At 52.3% G+C, this 21,459-nt stretch overlaps 1 long non-coding RNA gene across 1 annotated transcript in view; it reads left to right on the forward strand.

The window, feature by feature from the left end:
* The window catches only part of LOC308633278, a 399,929-nt gene that overhangs the window by 112,587 nt on the left and 265,883 nt on the right, over positions 1–21,459 (forward strand). The window contains exons 4-7 of the long non-coding RNA XR_014018743.1: positions 5,134–5,224; positions 5,513–5,618; positions 12,600–13,478; positions 20,817–20,915. This is a non-coding gene — a long non-coding RNA (uncharacterized lncRNA). The remainder of the gene's footprint in view (positions 1–5,133; positions 5,225–5,512; positions 5,619–12,599; positions 13,479–20,816; positions 20,916–21,459) is intronic.

The following is a 21,459-nucleotide window of genomic DNA, read 5'->3' on the forward strand; positions in this document are numbered from 1 at the left end:
AGAGGGTGAGGACCTAGAACAGCAGCCCCCCAGGGTTTCATGCCAAGCCCTGGCAGCTGCCAGCCCTGTGCATAAAGGCCCCTGCAGAATTCTCCTGGGGCTGATCTGGACCCTGGGATCAGGGACCTGCATTCACTAATTGTCCCCCTCCTTAAGGGTATCATCCCTGGCCCCTGTCCTCCCCCACATGCACTGAATGGTTCTCGGAAGGTTTGTCATCTGCAGAGCAAACCAGGATAAGGCAATTCCTGGAAATATCCCCAATTTCTTTCGGATTAAGTCTCACCCTCTTGCTAGAATGGATCAACCAAGGCAGATAGGGTGGCCATTTGGTAGGTCCAACCCACCTCTTATTACTCAGGTTCCCAGGTGGAGGGCCTAGAGCGCCTGCAGGTAGACTGGAGCCAGCTCTTGGGCCTTGGAGGCCCAGCACTGTCTCCCATTGGCCTCCCTGAGTCTGGCCTCCTGGAGGGCTGGAGATAGGAGACACCCTTCCTGGAAAGAGCAGCTGGGGGACATTGCTGATAAGGCCCTGTGGGCGTGCCCAGAACCAAAAGGGCTTGCCAAAGAGGTCATTTAGGAATCTCGGAATCCACCTTCCTTGAGGTGGGTGCTGCAGATAACAATGCTTTTGAAGTTCGTTGTGGGAGATAGGATCTTTGTGGCAGAGCCTGTCACCAGGGAGCCATCTGGATGGATGCCCCCTGATAGGAAGATCAACAGGCTGAAGATAGGGAGAGCACTTATCACTGAATGCCTCTGCAGGGCTGGCTCTGAGGCACTTCCTTCCTGTTAGCCCTTTTCTGGATGGAGTCTGTCTCCACTTTGCAGATGCAGAAACTGAGGCCTAGATCACCATTTTGAAAGTTTTAATTTTTAAAAAATATCCCCGATGAGGACACTGTTTTAACTTACAGGAGTTTAACCGAGCACATGCTGTAGGCTGGCTCAGTGTCGCATCCTGGGAGGACAGAAATGAGTAGGGTGCTCTTTTTTTCTTCCCCATAGGGAATTTGGGTCTTTTGCTGGGGGGAGGGAATTTAGAAGAATCAGGTAATCAGTTTAGCCAAAGGTCCGAGTGCTGTGGTGGGGATGGGGAACACTGTCAGCATACATTGGGCCCTGCTGCGTGGACTTGGGGTGCTCAGGGGAGGAAGGAGTTAGATCAGGGAAGAGGCAGGGGGAGGCAGGAGAGGTGAGCAGAGACCAGATGCTGGGTACTGAACACACACAGACAGCTGCTCCTGTTCCATCCTGCACCCGATCCTTGGGGTGGGTGCCGCACTCACGGTGCCTTTCTAGCTTCAGCGACATGGAGGACTGAGGAGCTGAGAAGGCTGGGTATGTTTGTTTGTTTGGCTACTGGGGATTGGACCCAAGAGGTGCTTTACTATTGAGTCACGTCCCCAGCTCTTTTTTGGTTTTATTTTGAGACAGAGTCCAAGCTGGCCTCAAACTTGTAATCCTCCTGTCTCAGCCTCCTGAGTTGCTGGCATTACAGGTGGGCACCACCACGCCTGGCCTGTGCTTATGTTCTTAGGGAGCAGGGCTGAGAAGTCCAGCCTTCTTAGGGCTGGGCCTGCGTCTTCTCACTCCCAGGTTGAGCTTCTTCCTGTCTAATGGGAACACCCCTCCATTTTAGCATCCCTGTTTTTCAGAGGAGTGGGTGGGGACTTTCAGATGGGTAGTTTTGCCTCATCCCCCTGGGGGTGCTTGGGAAGGGCAGTAGAGGTGTTTGGGACAGGACCCTGAAGGGCTGTGTGCTTCATGTGGGCAGGAGTAGGGTGTGCACATTGGTCCCCAGTGTCCAGTATCTGGGTGACACGTGGCAATTGCTTGGTGTGTGAGTGAGGGCCGTACTGGACAGCATTTGATATTTAATTCCTGCTCCTCTCACCTCTTCCTATCTTTTCTATGGAAAATTGGGGCAGAGAAGTTTCTAGAAGTATGAGCCCAAGGGGATTTAGTACCCTTAGATTATTTTATTTTCACACAAGACAGTTGCCACCTGTTTAAAGCAGCTTAAGTTGCAAATATTAAGACCAGCTCTGCACCCTCTGCCCTGAGTTCTGGGCACCCTTGGCAAAAGTTTGCTCAGCACATATCAAGCCCTGTGCTGGGCACTATTTTCAGCCCGTGAGACAATAGGGAATGATCTGTGGAGTGGGGAGCTGGCTCAGGGAGGCATGGGGTCCTCTGTCCTGCGGGGCCTCTGGTCTGGGCACCTTGGAACACCATCCCGACAGTTCCCTGTTCTGCTCTTGACCCCCAGTTTGTTCATGTCAACTGATCAGTTGGATTAAAAATATCTTCAGAGTCTATTTCCAGTTCTGGGTTAGTTCTCACCTGGTGACTCTGGTTGGGGGCTGGGTGTCCTGCAGAGGAGGAATGAGCCCAGCCTGCTAAGGTGCACTGAGATGCGAGGAGCCCTGTGACAAGAATGAGCTCAGAAGGCCACAAGGATGAGCAGGGGGTGGGACAAACAGAGGCATCTCAGCTGGTCCTGAGGTGGCAGCACCTGCCCACAGCCCTGTCCTCCAGACTTGAGGTGGCCCATCCCCCACAGCAGAAGGCCAGTGGCTCATTCCTTCATGTGTTGGAGATTGTGCCTGTCGTGGGGCAGGCGCCTCCTTGGCCCTGAGGTTACAGTAGCTTGTAACCCCAGCCACTAATGGGACCAGAGCTGGTGACCTCTGTCCCCAGAAAGGCACCTGTTCAGCACCAGGCTTCCTCTTGGGGCCGGAGGCGAAGGCTCCCTGTTATTTTACTGGAGCTGCTGTAAAAAATGACACCCCACGTGGCTTCCAACAGCAGAAGTGTGTCCTCGCCAAGCCTGGAGGATGGCCAGGCCCTGCGTCCCCCGAGGGCAGCGGGGGAAGAAGCTCCCTCACCCCCTGCAGCCCCTGGAGGCTCTGGTGCTCCTAGCTTCTGGCTGCCCTGCTGAGGCCTGCCTCCTCCTCCATTGGCCTTCTCTGGGCCTGTCCCTCCTTCTCTTCTCTTAGGAGGACTCCTGTCATTGAACTTAGGGCGTCTGATCCAGGGCCACTCATCTCGAGTTCTTTAACTCAGTCACATCTGCAAAAACCCTTTTACTCAAAAAAGGCCACCTGCATTCACTCCGTGGAATGTCGTTGGGGTGGACGCCCTTCAGCCCGCAGCAGGGCCGGCATTCCTGGGCAAGGTCGGGCTCCCTGGGCTCTTCTCCGGTTTTCCAATTTGTTCTTCTTTTTTTTTTTTTTTCCTTTTTTTAAACCCAGACAATTAAATAATAATTTTTTTGGATATGATTTCACTTTCACATGAGTGTAAGTCACAAAAATAGCACCCAGGGCTCCCACAGGATTTTACCCAAGTCCACCAGTTCCAACCTTTTGCCCCTAAGTAGGTGAAACGTGCCCATGTCCTTCAGGCTGAGAGGTGGGTGCGCTGTGAAGCCCTGCCCTCCCCCAGCCCAGCGGCCCACGGGTTACTCCTGGGGCTGGACAGTTGTTTTGTCCCGTAAGGCAGCTGGTCTGCCCAGGTTCAGTGTTGGCATTGGGGTTACCCCCTTGGGTAGTAAGAAGAGCGTCTGTTCCTGAGAAGGTGATACTGACCTGGCAAAGTCACAGCAAGGGTGAAGTCGCAGTGTGCTCACCCCACTCTGAGCCAGGGGCCACCCTGGGCCCTGTCCACTTCTCCCTTCTCTCTGATGTTCCAGCTGCAGGCTCCTGTCACCCAGTGAAGGTGGCTTGGAGAAGGTGGCTCCCTGCCCGCTGTACTTTGGTCCTTTTCTGCCCCATCCCCAGGCGCTGGCCCCGAAGCCTTTGGCTGCACTGTTCCTGCCCCATTCATCTTACTGGGCGTCCTGTGGACGGCTTCCCAGCACCAGGTCTTCAGTGTGGCGAAGGGCCTCGTGCAGTCACCTGGAACTTGCAGAGAGGGGACACCAAGGAGAGGGATGATGAATTTGGGGTGCTTCCCCAAAGAAGTGACAGCTGCTGTGGGTTAGAAGGCCACCTTGGGGACATCACTCAGGTGAAACAGGTAGGGAAAACGTGTGAGACGCACCTGGAGTGGGTACAGAGCAGGGCCAGGCAGGTGAGCCGACGGCTCCGGTGACCCGGGACGGTGGTGCTTCAAGCTCCGAAGAACTCTGTTGTACCCTCCTGAGGTTGCGGACCTACTGTGAGGAGAAGAGGCAGGGGTTACAGGATCGCCATCCAGAAAGCTCACGCTGAGTTCAGGCAGAGTCACAACCGGAAAACCAGGGAGAGAGAGTGTCATAATGCAGAGACTGTGTTCAGGGCACAGGTGGGGACAGTAGGTGGGACAGGTGGGGAGGGTAGGTGGCTGGGTTTGAATTAAATTACATTTTATTATTAGGAGTCCCAGTAAGTGCCAGCAGGTCAGCGTAGCTGCTGCTGTCATGATGAGAGGGAAGGGTGGTGATGGCATGTAAGAGAAAACCAAGTGACAGGCCTGTGTGGCATCCCTTCATAGTCCTAAAAGCTGTGGGAAGGGGCAGGGACAATATCCTACCTCGATGACATGGATGGGGATGCAGAGGTGCTCAGAGGTGACGTGAAGCGCATGGAGTTAACATGCCGGGGAAGTGGCAGGGCTGCCCTGGGGCCCGAGTCTGGGGGCTCCATGCCAGGTTCCTCTCTTAACTTCTGCGCACCGGCCCGTTTCTCTCCTGAGCAGGAGTTTTCCACGTCAGTCTAGGAAGTAAGCATTTGTTGAGGCCCAGGATGGCCGCGGGGATCGTCCCTCTTCTTGGCAGCCAGGGCAGGCCTTGGGAGCAGCGTGGAGCTTGCTGTGGTGTGGCAGTTTTCTCTAACCTGCCCTGCTGGACGTCACCTCCGGCCTTGTGGGGCTGGTGAACACCAGAAGTGGGGCTGTCGTGACTGAGGGAGTGCAGTTTTACTGAGAATTAATTTTAATGGGTGGAAATTTCAGCAGCCCCTTGGCCAGTGGCTGCCCCACATAGTTCTGGAGTACTGGGCCACCTGATATACTTGGCTTTCCATGTTGTGCCACTAGAGAGCCTGGTTCTGAGCCCAGTTAAGGGCCAACTGGGCTTCTGCTGGCTTCTGGGTGGAGCTCAAGACGTTCTCTGCTCATTATCCTTTCTGGCTCTGGGCTCTGTTGCAGGTGGACGTGCATCAGCTTCAGGTGCTTGTGGAATGTTCGAAGGACCTTTGTGGATGCCCCTTGCTTGCTGGGTTGCCCTCCCATCCTGCAGGTATGCAGAGGGAGCACCTGCTGGTGGGATATCTTTGCCTTCCCTGGGGTTTGTTCAGACCCCGTCCCTCTGTCACAGTGGAAGGAGCCATGGCTGGGGTGCTCGCTGGCTGAGCTGGGCCCTGAGCCACAGGCCCCTTACTCCTAGAAGGGAAGCCCCCCAGGAGTCCCTGATGCTCAGCTCTGAGAGATCTTGATGGCAGAGCGACCTTTTGGATGATGAATGTTTGTTTCTGGAGACTCCAGGGACACACACGCAGGCTGATTGCAGGTTGGGTGTTTTTTACAGGAATGAGTGTCCACCCGCTGATCACAAGTGGTCAGGTCAGAAGGTCAGGGCCTCTGCTTGAACTGAAAGCCAGACCTAGAACCTCCTGTTGAAACTCAGGAATGAGGTAGGTGATGAACTGGGGAGAAGGGGAGGTTGGCTCTGGAGAGCTTGGAGAAGCGGGAAGAGGGAGGGCATAACCTGGATTGGGTCACTGAAGTCCGAGTCCTCATCTGCCGAGTGCCCCAGATCCCCACCCCAGCCCCAGTAGTGGGTACAGGTAGGCTTGTGAAATGCCGTTGGCCGAAGAAACAAAAATGGCAGAGGCCAGTGTCAGGCAGCCCTGAGGCCACTGGCATGCTTCATGGGGTGTGTATTCTGGGCGGGACTCGAGGTCTGTAAACACTCCTGCCCAGCAGTGGCTCAAGGCTTGGGCCAGCTGTGAGGCCACTTTAGGAAGGCTCACCCTGTGTCCCTGGTAGCTCTTCAGCAAGGGACAGCCTAATGGGCAGTGCTTCCCCGTCATAAAGAGGGAAGGGTAAAGTATTTCAGGTATTTGAAGACTCCTTTTAATCTCGGCTTCATACACGCAGATAAGGAGAGGTGCTCATGGTGGTTCTAGAACTTGCCCAAGGCAGATTTGTTGAAAAGTATTCCATCACACACAGGCCTCATATGTACATGGGAAAGTCCCTCTGGTCAGTTTACCTCCTTTGACATTTATTGAGTGCTTGTAGTATGCACGGGGCTGCCTGGAGCGTGCACTTTGGATCTGAAATTCCTGGAATCCCGTGGCTTGGGTGTTGATTCCTCTTGGGTCCCTGTTCTTGGTTCATGATGGTGCCCAGCTGCCAGCGGCATGCAGGAGGAGTGGAGCTCAAGGATGGCTCTGGAAGGACTGCTGGCTCGTTCCACAAGCGCATTGCGCTGAGTTTTCCAAATGGCAGCCTGGGAAATTCTGGATCTGTCAGAGCGGAGTGGGAGATCTTGAGAGATCTTGCAAACACCTGGGGTTGCACACTTGTCTTTTCTCAGGGACATGTGCCTGCCTGGCCTTTTAGGAACGGGGTGTGTACTGAATGGTCCCTGAGTGTGACTCATTAACAGTTGCATGGTTGGGATCTCTGTCATCAAGACGACACTGGCCTGGGGTTGTAGCCTAGTGGCAGAGTGCTTGCCTAGCATGCGCAGGCCCCTCATCTACTCAGATGACCATTGAAAAGCCAGCCAGGGAGTCACTGTGCCTTTCCTGCACTAGAGCCAGGAAAGGCAGGGCATCTGGCCTCAACCTCCCTGGACGCCTGCTGCTGGGGGCCCTGCAGATTGCTCAGCAGTCGCTGCTGCACTCCATCCTGTAGGGGCTGCGGCAAGACCTGGAAACTGTGCATTGCACCAGGTTTCGCCTGTCATCGTCACTGCCATGTTGATCAGTGCTTCCCACTGGCCTCTGCGGCACGTCGCTCCAGGTGGCCCACTTGACTGCTTTGCAGGAAGTTGCTGGACTGAGCAGCAGGGCAGGATTTGGGGAGCCAATCACCACTGGCCAGTCTCTCCAAGATTGCTGAATTGTTCCAAAAAGAGCTCTTGAACCGTGGCCTCCGTCCATTAGGGAAGACCTCTGCCCCGTGCTGTCTTGGGAACTTTTGAAGGAGAGATGGCTGGTTGCTTTGCCCAATGTACTCCAGCCCAGTGGCACCGTGGGGTCAGCTATAAGGAGGAGCCATGCCAGGGGCCCAGAGAACCAGCTGATTGTGGGAAGGACAGGAGCATCGGAGCCTCTAGAAGCTTCCAGATGACCCTGATGCCAGCCAGGGTTGAACCTCATTTGGCCATTTGATTGGGCACCCTCCCTGGCCACCTGTATACAAGTGGTTCATGAAGACACGGGAGACAAACCAGTCAGGACATCAGGGTAATGGAGACAGGGAAAGAGGTCACTGTTGCCCGCAGGGCTTAATCCTCACGCCTCACGCCTGCTGCAGGAGGAGGGTTCTGAACTGGCCCCGTTTTATGAATGTCAAACTAAGGACACAGGGTCTGCTCAGAGGCAAAAGGCTGACAGTATTGGTGTCAGGATAAGCCTAAGGACCCTGAGGTTACAGAGCGCTGGCCCTTAATCTATCTGGCTGTCCCTGATTGTAGTGTCATTGTTAGGGTTCCTGTCCACTCTGGAATTCTACCCAGGTTCCAAATGAAAGGAAAATAAAGTTCCTCATATCATGTGCAGAAGCTGACCTGAGTTACCTTTTTGAAAAAGACTTAGTTTAGGAAACTCAGATTTAAATCATCTGTAGGCCTCTCCATAGGGCTTTTTGTATTAGGAGTCGGACATTTGAATGCACCGAGATCTGGGATTCAACCCTAAGGGCATCCTGGGGAGGAGGAAAAGGACTGAATCGCTCTAAACTGAGTCCAATGGATGCTGCTGGGTGCATGGGGTGGGGGTGCCCAGAGGCTTCATCCCCACCTCTCGTGCCTACATATTCCATTCTCTGCCTAGAGATCACGTTTCTTTGACTTAATCCTCAAAAGCCTCCCGAGTTGATCTTCTCTCATAGCCTGAGTTCTGTGTCTAGTGCCCCAGGGTTCTGTCCCAGCTCTTATTCATACCTTATTGCAGTTTTACCAGTAAAATGTCACCACCATGGTTGCTGTCACATATTGCACCAACAGCATTGTCGTTGCCTAGAATGGAATTGGAGAAGACAAAATCAATAAGCAGCCCCCGTGACTAATCACAATGCTTCAGATATCCAATATGCTCCATCCATACACTGAACAGAGAATTTACACAGGCATAGGTGTAGTGGGGACTAATCTGTAGCCATTTTTTTTTTTATCCGATGTTTTAAACATTTATCTATTTTATTAAAACACTTTGTAAATTGTCATTTTTAAAGCATATGTAATGGTTCTTTGATAAATCATATTCAAGCCAGTCCTGTTGTTTGAAAATTAAAGTTTCTAATAAATTTGTTACATGTAAGGGTTACATAGTAACATTGCTGTTACTGTGAACATCTTTGTGCACAAGCCTTTGATGGAAAATCCTTCTGACAGATACTTAGCAGAAGGATCATTGAGTCAAAGGGTATGGCTTTATGATTCCAGATCCTTATTACCAATTTACTTTCCAACAGGATTGTTTATGCTTCCTCTGTTAGCACGTGGACATGTCACTTTCGCTACAGTGGCATCAACCCTGGGTGTTATGAGCTCAGAAAACCCAGTGGTGCAGAATGGTTCCTTGTTGGGTTGTACCTTTTCCCCTTAGTGAGGTCGTGTTCTTCTTTCCATCTCCTTGTTTACCACTCTCTTTGGGAGTGCTAACTTTGGCTGCTTCTTGAACCAAGTTGGTTACTTTCCATGTGGACTCCTTCAAGTTGAGCCAGTTACACTGTAGCCTTCACTTAAAACCAGTGAATTTCAAAATTGAGCCTTTGTGTGGAAGTTGATTAGCACATTGGCTCCCCTTGGAAGGCTGGGACTCAAACAGCCGCGCCTCACATCCACGAGTTCTGCATGAACTCACTGGACGGACTTGGGGTTTTTATGACTTTTAAACTTCACACTTTTACCCTTAGGATTTTCTTATGAGCAAGGAGGGTTTTTCTTTAGAAATAACTTTGAGACACACCTCCCTTCAATTATTTTTGGGCTTCCTAACTCAACAACAACAACAAAAAAAGAAGAAAAGTCCCTGTGTGTTCCTGTTAAGTCTCTTTATTTGTGGGTTGCTTGTGTTTCTAGATAGCTTTCTCTGATTTTCTCTTGCTGCCTCACACACCACATCCTGTGGGGCTGAGGCTTCTCCAGCACCTTGTATCTCTGCTGACTGCCGTGCCGTGCCATGCCGTGCCTCCAGCTGGAGCCTTCCTCCCCAGGAAGGCTGAGGCTACTTGGAAGAGGCCGGGCTGGATTTTAAAGAGCCAGTGGTCTGTGCTTGGATGTGTTAGAAATACCCATATTCAGCTGAGCAGGAATCATAGGATGGGAATTGGAATTTCAACTTAGAGTTACAGAATCTTAGGGCTTATGTATTTATTGGTGGTATTGGGGATTGAACCTGGGGTCTTCACATGCCAGGCAAGTGCTCTACCACTGAGCTATGTGTCCAGCCCAGAATCTCAGCATTTGAAGAACCTCAAAGGTCACCTCTTCCATCCTTCTCCAGAGCAGGACTCCCCTCTACAGCATTCTGGTGCGTTGGCTGTTGCCTGCACCCCTTCCAAGAAACTTATGTCTTTCTTATTGAATAAAACCATGTTCCTACAGGCTGAATTCCCTTTATATATATATTTTATATATCTGTGTGTGTGTGTGTGTGTGTGTGTGTGTGTGTGTGTGTGTGTATTAAATGATTCCTAGTTGAGAGGATGTGAGGGAAAGCTTTTAAAAGGGACACTGGAACACCCTACATCACGCAGGTCTTTCTGTGAACACATGGTTCTCTCTGCAGTGTGCATTCAGGTTCAGCTGTCTCAAGTAGACTCCCTGAGCCTCAGTTTGCCCATCCTGGGACAAAAAGGCTGCCTTTCAGAGCTGGTGTCTAAGTGATAGCCCCCCGCCCCAGGGCCCTGCACGGGGGAGGTGGAGATCCAGGCCTGATGAGCGATTCCCCTGTGCTGATCTTCTCTCCGATGCTCAGGCTTCCTTCCTTTGCCTGGGCTGATTCCTCGGGTGATAGTTGACCCGGGGTCACTCGAGAGCACTTGCACTTGAGAGAAGTCATTTCTTTTTTTCTTCTCTCCTTTCTACTCTGGGAGAAGTCAGGAAACTGCACAGAGGGGACTACTTTGGGGGCAGATGGAGACCCACAGGTGACTTGGAACAAGATAGGATGGTCCCCTGGGAGCTGTGATTTCTAGACAAGGAAGGGGCTGTCCTGCTCTTAGTGCCCCCCCTTCTCAGTCCTGGCATTTGTTAACCTGAGGTTCCCCTTTCTGACCCTGGGACCCCTGAAGCTGTAGCCCTCAGGGACCCTGGGCTGGTTCCCGGTCCAGCCAGCCTGGCTCTCGAGGATGTGGGAGGGGTCACTCTTCCTGTGCCTGGGGTTGGCCTCCACTGGATATCTTCTCTACTCTTCCACAGGCTTTAGCGACGAGGCCTTGCAATCTTCTTGGGGACGCCAAGTCCCCCTCCTTGGCGCTCCGGCACTCTAGGCCTCTCCCTGTGATTACCAACTGCAGTGTGAACCTCGGGGCCTCCAGCTTCAGCGCCCCTGTCCTCGCCTGTGAATTGCCAAATGAGTTCAGAGGAGTCTTTGGGTTTTTTTTTTTTTTTTTTTTTTTTTTTTTTTTTTTTTTTTGCTTTTTTGAGCCTTCAGCATTTTCTTTAGAAAAATGAAAGGCTGAGACTCGGAGCTTTGGTGCTTTCTTAAGCCGTCCACCTGCTTTGGCAACTGAAATCTTAGGCACCAGCCTTGTCCAAATAACTAACTCGTTAAAGGAAAGCTGCTAAGCCAGGCGCACACCTGCAATCCCATCGACTTGGGAGGCTGAAGCAGGAGGATGGCAAGTTTGAGGCCAGCTTTAAACAACTTAGTGAGACCCTGTGTCAAAGTAAAAAGTTAAGAGAACTGGGGAGGGAGCTCAGTGGTAAAGCACCCCTGGGTTCAATCCCCAGTATTCCCCCCCCCGCCCCCCCCAAAAAAGAGGAGAGCAGCTTTGGTCAAGATGAGTGGCTGCTCCCGCTGTCCCCTGCTCATCTACATCAAGTCCTCAGAACTGACCTGCAGGAGAATTGCCTGGACCCCGGGGGACTTGTGAGCACAGTTGGGAAGCAGCACAAGGCCACGAACCAGGGATCTAAGACCAGCATCCGCTCAGTGACCACTAACCGTGTCCACCGCTTCACACAGGTTCTGTGTTTCCTGCGGGCGCTCCAGGAGCTCCGTGTCCTTCACCTTGTATCTCAGAAAAAGCCCCAGGCTCAGGGGGGTGCTGGGCCCTGTGTACCTGTGGCTGTGCAGGAAGGAAGTGGTGGAGCCCCATCCCAGCACAGGTAGCTCTCAACACAGCCCGCCTGCTTGCTCTCTGAGCTTTACTGCCTCCCTGCGACGTGGGACTCCATCCTCGATGGCCCAGCATTTTTGAGATGGCTTCAGCTTAGGGACCTGTAATAACAGGCCAGAGGCACCAGTGTTTTCTAGAACACACCGCAGCATTTCATAACATGCCTCCCTGAAGTCACTGGCTCCGTGATGTCTCCCTCCCGCCGTCCTCAGGACTCTCATTTGCACTCACCGCTGGCCTCATCCCTTCTCCCCTCAACACTCCCATCTCCTTTTCCAGGCTTCACCCTGGGCAGTGAGTTCCCGAGGGCCCCTGAATGAGCCTAGCCTCGGGGTCTTGTCACTCCAGGAGGGAGATGGAGGCCACATCCAGGTTTCTCCTGGCCCAGGTCTGCCCCTGAGGCTGCTTCTCAGCATGGAGGCTCCAGCCCCCAGCTGCTTTTTTTTTTTTTTTAAATTTTTTAAATTTTTATTTATTTATTTTTTTATTGTTGGTCGTTCAAAACATTACATAGTTCTTAATATATCATATTTCACAATTTGATTCAAGTGGGTTATGAACTCGCATTTTTACCCCGTATACAGATTGCAGAATCACATCAGTTACACTTCCATTGATTTACATATTGCCATTCTAGTGTCTGATGTATTCTGCTGTCTATCCTATTCTCTACTATCCCCCTTCCCCTCCCTCCCCAGCTGCTTTAAGAGAGTGACAGAGCTGGGGAGAGAAGCCCTGTGGACAACCCTAGGATGGCTTGTTCAAGAAGTCTCCCTTCAGTTCTGAAGCATGGGCTAGCAGCTGTCACCCATCACCCGGGGCCCAGGAGCGTGATGGCTTCTTATCACTATAGGATTAAGTCTGCAAGCTGCAGTGGTGTATCTTAGTGCCTTCTGTCAACTGTCTCCACTGGTCAAAGCAGTCGGAATCCACATTCACAGTGATAGATGTTCCTGGGACAGACTGTCCCCTTGCCGTGACCCTTTGGGCTGTCACAGTGATGAGGTGGTGTTTACCTGGTAGCCCATGAACAGAGCCAAGACTCAGCTTGCTAATGCCAGTGCTTTTCCTGTATGTTCTCTCCTTTCTTTCAGGCTGCAGGACACAAGCTGCCGATTTCTTCCAGGGAGTTCTCCATGACTACCTTAGTCATCACCTTCATCGCTAACGGTACCTGAGAATCATGGCGAATTACTAACTAAATGCACACTAAGTCATCATTGCCCTCCATTTATTGGGTAGCAACTTCAGAAGTGGCTTTCCTCTTCAGCAGCTGTATGGGTCCATCATCCCTTTGTTCACCCGTTCACCTAATCTCTCGAGAAGCTTTGCCAGCCATCATGCTTGTACAGGGTGTTGGCCAAGGTAAAGAAATGGGTGTCCACCTTAACCACCTGGACGCAGCCACATGTTAAAACCAGTGTGAGTGTTTGCACGCTCTCCGTGGCTCTCACTGATCACGGTTGTGAACCCGGCCTCAGCATCCTGGTCAACATGGTGCTCCAGGGAAGCAGCTCGCACCTACGAGTGCTGCTCGCTGTACTTACTGGTCTTCATCCTGGTGCCACAGGACCTGAGCACAGACCGGAGGAACCTTCTGGGTGCACATTGGGTTCCCTGGGCAGCAGTTGTGGAGATGTAGACTAGTGAGCAGAGTTTATCAGGGGGTGCCTTTGGGATCAACAGCGGTGGGACCAGGAGGATGAATCCAGGATGAGACAGAGGGAGAGGTCAAGCTGTGATGGCGTTACAACCATGGACAGTCCTACAGGCACCCAGGAAAGAGAACAACCTTTGAGAGTTGCCCTAAATCAGGGTGAGGTTTATCTGTCACTGCTGGTAGCCTTGCCTGGAAGGATAATTTACCTTCACCCGAGGTAGTGATATCCAGTTGGCCTCTTGAGAGGACCGGCAGCTGAGCATCATCTACCTGCGCTTCCACCCACTGCCTTGAGTGATGGCCAAATGGATATGTAGGTGCTTTGTTCCCATTTTGTCCTCTGTACCCAGCATGTAAGAAGCACTCAGTGTATTGTGGAAGGGAATTATCTAAGCTTCGTAGGAAGCAGCAAATATTTACTGTTTTGGCAGTGGTTTATTTTGATCCTGTTACACATTGGGCACCAGTGCTGTTCCTTCAGAGTTTACAATCTAGGGGTTTTGAGGTGGGCGGTGGTTCAATCTGGCTTCCTGGAAGACGCGACCTTCATTCTGGGGGTGTGACTTCCTGGACTGTGGGCTCTGGGCCAACTTTGGGCCCAGTGTATCCTTGGCTCTCTAGAAGATGGCTTATTGAGAACAGAGAGTTGAGTGGGTCTGGGATGTTTTCTCAGGGAGGGGAATCTCCATGGAACCCACCGGTTGGTGCACCTGTCGACCGTGGGAAATTCCCTGCCGAACTTAGGTTCACGGGTGTTTTAACTCCCAGTAGCCTGGAACTTCCCCTGGGGTCCCATTCTCAGTGATTTTACATCACTTGAGTAATTAGAGAATGGAACTAAGTGGAAACACGTACGTGCGCACATACACACACACACACACACACACACATATACACGTACACACACATATAGTTTTTCTTTCTGTGAGTCACCAAAAACTACAGTATATACAAAACCACTTAGATTTTTTTCCTGTATGCAAATGAGCTGTCATTACAGTTCAGGAAGTAGAGACTCTGAGCAGCGAGAATGAGATGACATCAGTAAATTCTAGATATGAAAGAGGCATAGAGATTGCCTGATCCAGCCTCCTTCCTGTGCAGGAAGCTCCTGGTGGGGACTGGGCCGCGGCTGGGGGTGCTAGGAGAGAGGCACAGGGTGTGCGGCTCTGTTCCCGACGCCCTGGGCTCCCCGGGAGCAGGAGGAAGGTATCGGGGCATGGTGGTTGTGTTTATCTGCCCAAGTCACCCAGGTGATCAGAGAGGCTTTTACTGAAAGCAGTAGCTTTGATGTTCTAGGTGACAAGACCCAAGCGTGCTGGCAGGAAGGGAGGTTTTTGGGGTTGGAGAAATGAAACTATTTACTTTTGGTGGTGACTTACTCACTTGACACCCCTACCTACGGTGGGAGGATGTTTATGAGGGAAAGTTGAATGCAAGAGTAGGTACATAGAGGAAAGTCTGAGATGGTCGAGGAGGTGACCCTGCCTCCACGGCTCAGGGAAAACCTCCCGTCACAGTGGCCTTCCAGTCTCTTTGCTCCCACGCCCCCAGGTCCTGGTTTCAGTGGTGAGATTCACATGGCACTTGATGGTTCCAGAGCACCTCGCCTCCTGCAGCCCCCACCGGAGACAGTGCTGCCGGGCGCTGCTGCCTGACTCACCCATACAGCCCCCCAGGCCACTTGGCTTGGAAACCAGTGGTCTCCAGCTCCGGACCCTCTTCCACGGGGCCTTGGTGGACCTCCCTGTCTCTCCTGGGGGAGGCGCAGGCTTCCAGAGCCTGGTTGCTGGGGCTCAACTTTCTCCCTCTCCTACCACCCTTTCTCCTCTGCGGACACCGTGGGCGCCTTTCCTGGCCATTCTTGCCCTGGTTTCTTGAGCTGTCAGATGGGTTGGGAAGAACCTTGTCTGCTTCCTGTGTTGTTGGGAAGCACCATCCGCAGCAGCAGAACTGGGATTTCGGATACACACAGACTTGGCCTTAGCCACGTCTGATCCCCTGTGTCGCTGCTGCTCCTGGGTCTTTAGTCCTTTTAGACCCTCTGTCCTCACCCAGTAGGAGGGTGTTCACTGAGTGACAGCTGGTGCCAGAGACCAGGCCTTGCATAGCAGAGCACAGAACAGGCTCACATGGTAACTGCAGTCATTTATTGTTTTGGGTTCAAACAAAACAAAATAATTGTTTTTTTTTTTTTAAGTAGAAAATAAATTTTGCTATTAGAAGGAATTAATTAAAATAAATTTTGAAAAAGTGGTCTTATTCTTTTGCTGAAATTGGAATAAGCCTCTTAGCACATTTCCTCTTGCTATCATGGAACACCTGAGATGCTGATTTGGAAAGCAGTTCATTTGGGATCACTGTTCTGGAGGCCAGGAAGTCCCAAATTGTCAGCTGCCTCATTCTGCTTCATAACATGGCAGAAGTCAGAAGGACAAGACAGCAGGTGCGGAAGAGGCAGAATACCAAGGGCAGTTTTGTTTTTTAACAATATGCTATTTTAATAACTAGTCGAGTCCCATGAAAGCAAGCAAGAACTCACTCATCCATGAGAAATAACCCAGGCCTAAGGAAGGCATGAGTGCCTTTGAACAACTTGTAACCCCACCTCCCACTATGACGGTCACTTCGACATGAGCTTCAGTGGGGACAGACTACTTTCAGATCACAGCAGTAAGTCATCACAAGACACAAAATCCAACAGGGAGAAGCACTTCAATGAAGCCTCCTGCCTGTGTCCCCAGATTCCTGTCTCCCAGATGACCTGGCTGTCACCAGTTTATTGGGTCTTCCAAAGATAGTCTGTGTATTGTTGAAAAGATGGATGTCAGTGACTGTGTCTACTAACAGTATTGAGCACCTGCTGTGTACAGTACTGTGCTCATACATAGAGGGCAGAGAGACATGGGCTGGGGCCCCTGCAGTCCACCTTTGGGTTTCAGGGTCGAGTCTCTGAGGCAGAGGAATGCTGGTCTTGCTGCTGTGCTGACCTGAAGTACCCACCTTCCCACTGCCTGTGGAATCCCTGTTTGGCAACCTGGGTTCAGATGCCAGCTCACCCATGTACCCGGCTGCCTGATGGGAAGACTGTGTCCTGTTTGTTTCTGTTGGTCCTGTGAAAAACTGCTCCTGGTCACATTAATGACAGTAATGATCCACTCTCCTTTGTTTTCCTTGGTGGGACAAAGTGGTGGTTCAGTTGAATTTCAGGTTTATCTTTTGTAATTTTCTACACCGTGAATTGCAACGTTGGTAAGTAGGTAACATGGGTTATGCTAGAAAGATCTTTATTTTTTGCTTGCATGAGCAGGGTTAGTTCTCAGCTCCCTAGACCTGTGTCTCTCCTTGTCTTTAACCTTTGATCATCTTTTATTCTGATGACTTCATTCAAACTAGCAGAAAAAAAAAATCACAAGGGTGATACAAAGAACTGCTGTATACCCAGATTCACCAGTTGTTAGCTTACACTGCAAAACTCTCCTCTCTCTCCCCTATTTGAATAAGGTGCAGCCGTGACCTTTTATCCCTAAATATTCAGGATGCATTTCTGAAGAACAAGGGAGTCTCTTGTGTAACCACCGTGGGATTGTCAGACTCAGGAAATGTAGCATTGCTGCAACTGAATTATCTAATGCACGGACCAGTTTCGTCTGGCATCCTGATGTCCTGTTGGACGACTTCTTCCTGATTTTGAGTCCCTTGTCCATGGCAGCCGTATTCCTTCACCTTGCTTTTAACCTGCAGCATCTCCTTGGCGGTTCCCCACCTTGACCTTGTTGCAGAGGCCTGGCCAGTCGTTTGGTAGAATGCCCCTGGTTTGGGTTAGAACCTTCTTACTTGAAAGCTCATGTTGTACCACTTGTTCAACTGTGTCTCCTATATCCTTGCTGGTCCCCTCCCCTGTGGCTATCAGTGACTATGTCCATCCATCCATCATGGTGCAACCCTGATCTGGGAAGGTAGCCACTCTATGCCTGATTACAGGCAAGGACCAGAGAGGTTTTTAAGTTGACTGCCCGTGGTGACACAGCAACCTGGTGGGGACTAGCTCTGGCCTGGCAGCCTGTACCTGTTGGAATCTGGTGAGCATGGGAGCCGGGCTTGCTGATCTCTGGGAGACGTCTGGCCATATCTGGGTTTGTGTCACTTTCTGAGGCTTCCTTCAGGGCAGCGACATATTCCCAGGCTGGCCTGTGCTCAGAAGCTTCCAGGGCAAAGTGGTCTCACCCTCTGCCATCCAGAGCTGCTGTAGGGGCCACAGTCCATCCCATGGTCTACTTGCAGTGGGCAGATGGGGTTTGGCTGACTTTGAGGTCAAAATTGCGTGCCAGTCTTATTTCATGGCTGGCTTTCTCCCGCTGTCCAGGTGGCTAAGGGTCCCTGCCTGGGGGGCAGCTGGTTCTGGCTGCAATCTGTGTGTCCAGTTGGCTCCACTACCTGGGCCACACGTAGGTGGTGTTCAAGGTTCCTGCCCCAGAGGCGAGGCTGCTTGGCTGCAGCAGTGGGTGCTTCCTGGGTGCTGTGTCTCACCCGTGCTGTGGGTGCTGCTTTTCTTCTCTTTTGACCTTTTCCTGGTCCTAGGGATTGAACCCAGGGGTGCTTTACCACTGAGCTACATCCCTGGCCCTTTATTATTTGGAGACAGGGTCTTGCTAAATTGCTGAGGGTCTGAGTTGCTGAGGCTGGCCTCTAACCTGTGATCCTCTTGGCCCAGCCTCCTTAGTCACTGGTATTACAGGTGAGCTCCACTGTGGTGACTCGGGCCCTGCCTTCCCTTCTGGGTGGAGAAGGGAAGAAAATACAACCCTGACTTCTGGCTTATGAGAGGAATAGAGGACCTGGGACTGGTGACACAGTGGGAATTCTGCTGGCAGACCTCGAAGCAGAACAGCTGAGGGGTTGGGGTCTCGCTACCTCTCTGCCTCTTGCGTCCTGGAGGTCTTGGGGGGCCTAGATCTGCCTGTCACAGTGGCTCGGGTTCCTTCGACAGCAGAGTATGCTGGGTCCCCGCAGGGCTCTTGCAATCCTGCAGACATCAGGGAAACTTGTGGGCATCCTTAGAGGGCCCACGACTTGTTGGAACAGGTCACCTGCAGAGTCTCTTTGTCAACCCTTGAGGGCTGTGTTGAGGGGAGACGGCGGAGGCCTGGGTGACCTAGGCCCTGGCTCATGGTACACCTTGGCCCTCTCCCTGTTCCCCCTTCTTCTGCTGGGCTTGCCAGACATCTGAGCGGGTTCCCCCATGGCCGCCCCATGCTGCACCACTCTCCTGCCCCTGGTTTGTCTAGTGTGGAAGTGACCCTACTGCTGTCCAGGTTCAGAGTGTAGACAGGATGGGGACCCTCCCACTTTGTACCAGGCTCTGGGCCCCCCAGCTACCCCAGGCCTCTCTCCCTTGGGCCTGCAGCCCCTAGGGAAACTTAAAAATGAGCCCCTAGTTTCCCTGAACATCGCTCCTTGCGTGTGGTTAACACATTAATTAAAGACATTAACCAGTCCAGCTGCCTTGGAGAGAGTTCTTTCTCCTGCAGGGGCCATCGCTCTGTGTTATCGCTGTCCCCACAGCTCGTGCCGACATGGGTGGGGGCAGCTGGCAAACCAGTGGTTCACCTGCACATTCTGCTAGGGGGCCCGCAGGCTCTTCGTTAAAATGAGAATGTACCTGTGTCCTGACCCCCCAGGATCACCGTGGGTATTCAGTGGGGTTCCCATGGGACGGTCCTGAGCGGAGCATCCTTGGCCGGGTGTGTTGGTCACTGGCTCTCTGGTCCTGATGAAGGCACCTCCTCGGGTCCCCTGTAGTTTACAGAGCCACTCCTTCCTGTACTGCCCAGTGTCGCCCACGGCACACCGGGAGGTGGGCAGTGCTGCAGTCCATCCCGTGTCACAGATGGATGAACTGGGAAGTGAGGGCCACAGCCTGGCTGCAGCTGGGGACCCTGGCCCCAGCCCTGGTCTCTTCTGGACTCTCCTTGCCTCACGTAGTCTCCCCAGCCCCAGGGGCTGAGTCCCTGCGCTGAGTGAGTCACCCATGAGCTGGGAAGAGGGGAGACTTTATCTTTCTTCTTAGGAGTCATCTAAGCAGTGAAGTCTCAGGCCTCCGTTTAAGTGACCATAAGAGGTGCTTTAATTTTCTGCGGAGATTCCCAAGGCTAGGAACAAGTCTTCAGGACAACCACCTGAGGCTCAGGGTTTAACTTGCTGAGGCCCCTAAAAGACCTTTGGAGCAGGAGGGGTGGGTGCCAGCCCAGGAGGTCTGATAAGAGCCACTGTCAGCCAGGAAGCCGTGCTGTCCTTTCTGGGCAACCAAGAGAGTGTGTTTTGACAGCTAGGCGAAAGGTGCTTTCCTTGCCTAAGTGCCCGGGGAGCCCGGGTGGGCGCATGCTGTGCGTGCAGTGGTGCCGGGGCTGGTGTCTGAGTGTGCGGTGGCCAATAGTGCTTTTCCTATGGGGGGATCCACCCTGCACTGCTGAGAACTGGACTCCGTGCGCTGGGAGGGTTGACCAGCACTTCTACAGGAGGAGGCGGGACTGTGCCGAGCTGCTGCAGGTCTGTCTGGGGTGCCGAACCCCCAGGGGAGAATGTTGACTCAAAGCAACAAACGTGGCCATGCCCCTTCCCAGAGGAGAGAGGGGGATTCATCGTGGCTTGGGAAACTTAAGCAGCCCTGCCCACTGCTCCCACCTGTGGGGCAGAGATATTTGGTCAGCTAGAGCTGAAGGCAAATCCCCCTTCAGAACTTTCCGGTGTCCTCTGTGCTGAGTCTGTGCCGACAGCCCCATCCCTTTAACCATGTCACTGCCAACATGTTGGGTTGCTTTAGGGACGGGGGGGGGGGGGCACCCCGCTGTGAATGTGATTGTAAAGGTACAATGTGGCTTTCTGTAGAGTCCACACTGGAGCATCACTGTCCTCGAAGGACAGAGACGGTATGTGCCTGAGCCCCCAGACAAACACCAGGTCAGGTCTGGGGTAGCCTAGGAGGGTCTTCCTGAGCAATGAGGCCAGGGACCTCCATGCTCCTTCCTGCAAGGTCCGATCCTTCTGGAACCCTCTCAATGATCAGTTAAGATAGCCATCTCTGATGACACTACAATTTTTGTTCCCTGAGTAAGTAATGCACGTTGACCACAGATCACATGCTAGATGATTGTGTGGAGCTTAGATAAAATTTATGGCACAGTTAATCTGATGCAGCTGCCTGGCTCACACAGTCTCCACCATCTACGGGATGAGCCGGGCCTCCAAGGACGAGCCATTCCCAGCATGAAGTTATTGGGTTGTGTCTGGCTCCTCTCCCCCCATAATTCTTGCTATCGGATGACTGAAAAGCTGTGGTAGGAAGGGAGACAGGATTGATGGGCAGGGACTTGGGAGTCAGGAGGACCCAAGCGCCAGTTCTGGCTGGGCTGCTTGTGTGCTTTCTGAAATGGGGGGATATCGGATCCCATCTCGAGAGGTGTAGAAGGCATCGCGTAGGACTTGGCACATAATAGTTGCTAAGTAAATGTCTCTTTTCGGGGGTTGCTTTTCATTTGGCATATAGTGAATATGAAGTTTTAATTTTATAATTGAATGAATCGTCTTTTTATCAAATCCACTCAAGAGAAACATTGATATTAATAATTCTCTTTTTCTTATGTATTTCTAGAATCTGGCTACACCTGGGATCTAAGTGCTTTTCAGCTGAGAAAATGCATCTCTATTCAGCCCCTCGGGACTTCCCTGAAGGAAAGATAGGATATTTGAGGTAAGGGATGTTCTCCTGAGCCTGGTGGGAGCAAATGCGACTTTCGGAATTGGTGGTCTCGAAACAGAACGTGGGGTGTGGCGGATGGGTGTGGCGGTATAAAAGCTCCCACTGACACCCAGGTGGGAGGGGTCTCCTGCATAGAGGGGCAAGTCCCCTCTACGCTGGCTGCAGTGGTAATTGAGCTCCCACGACACCCAGGTGGGAGGGTCTCCTGGTTCCTGTGCTGCCCTCGACTGCCCGGGAGGCCAGTGTCCTGCAGCTGCACCGTGTCCTGGTCCTTGCCTTGCCCACAGTCCTGTGCCTAGGCTGCTCTCCCGGTGCCTAGCTGAGGGAGAGCCCACCGCCGTCTCTTGGCTGAGCTCCCCACTTCTATCCATCTGTCTTGCTCTGACGTTGGAGACTTCTCTGGGGAGAGGAGGAGCAGGTGGGTTAGGTATCAGACCTGACGGGGGGCAGGCGGATTGGGAGGTCTTCCTCTGCCCAGTCGGATCGGTTTCCTCCTTCCTCCTTTCCCCTCCGTCATGTGCACCAGCTGTGCTAT

Source organism: Spermophilus citellus (assembly GCF_964194105.1).
Source record: "Spermophilus citellus genome assembly, chromosome: 14".
Classification (NCBI taxonomy): Eukaryota; Metazoa; Chordata; class Mammalia; order Rodentia; family Sciuridae; genus Spermophilus; species Spermophilus citellus.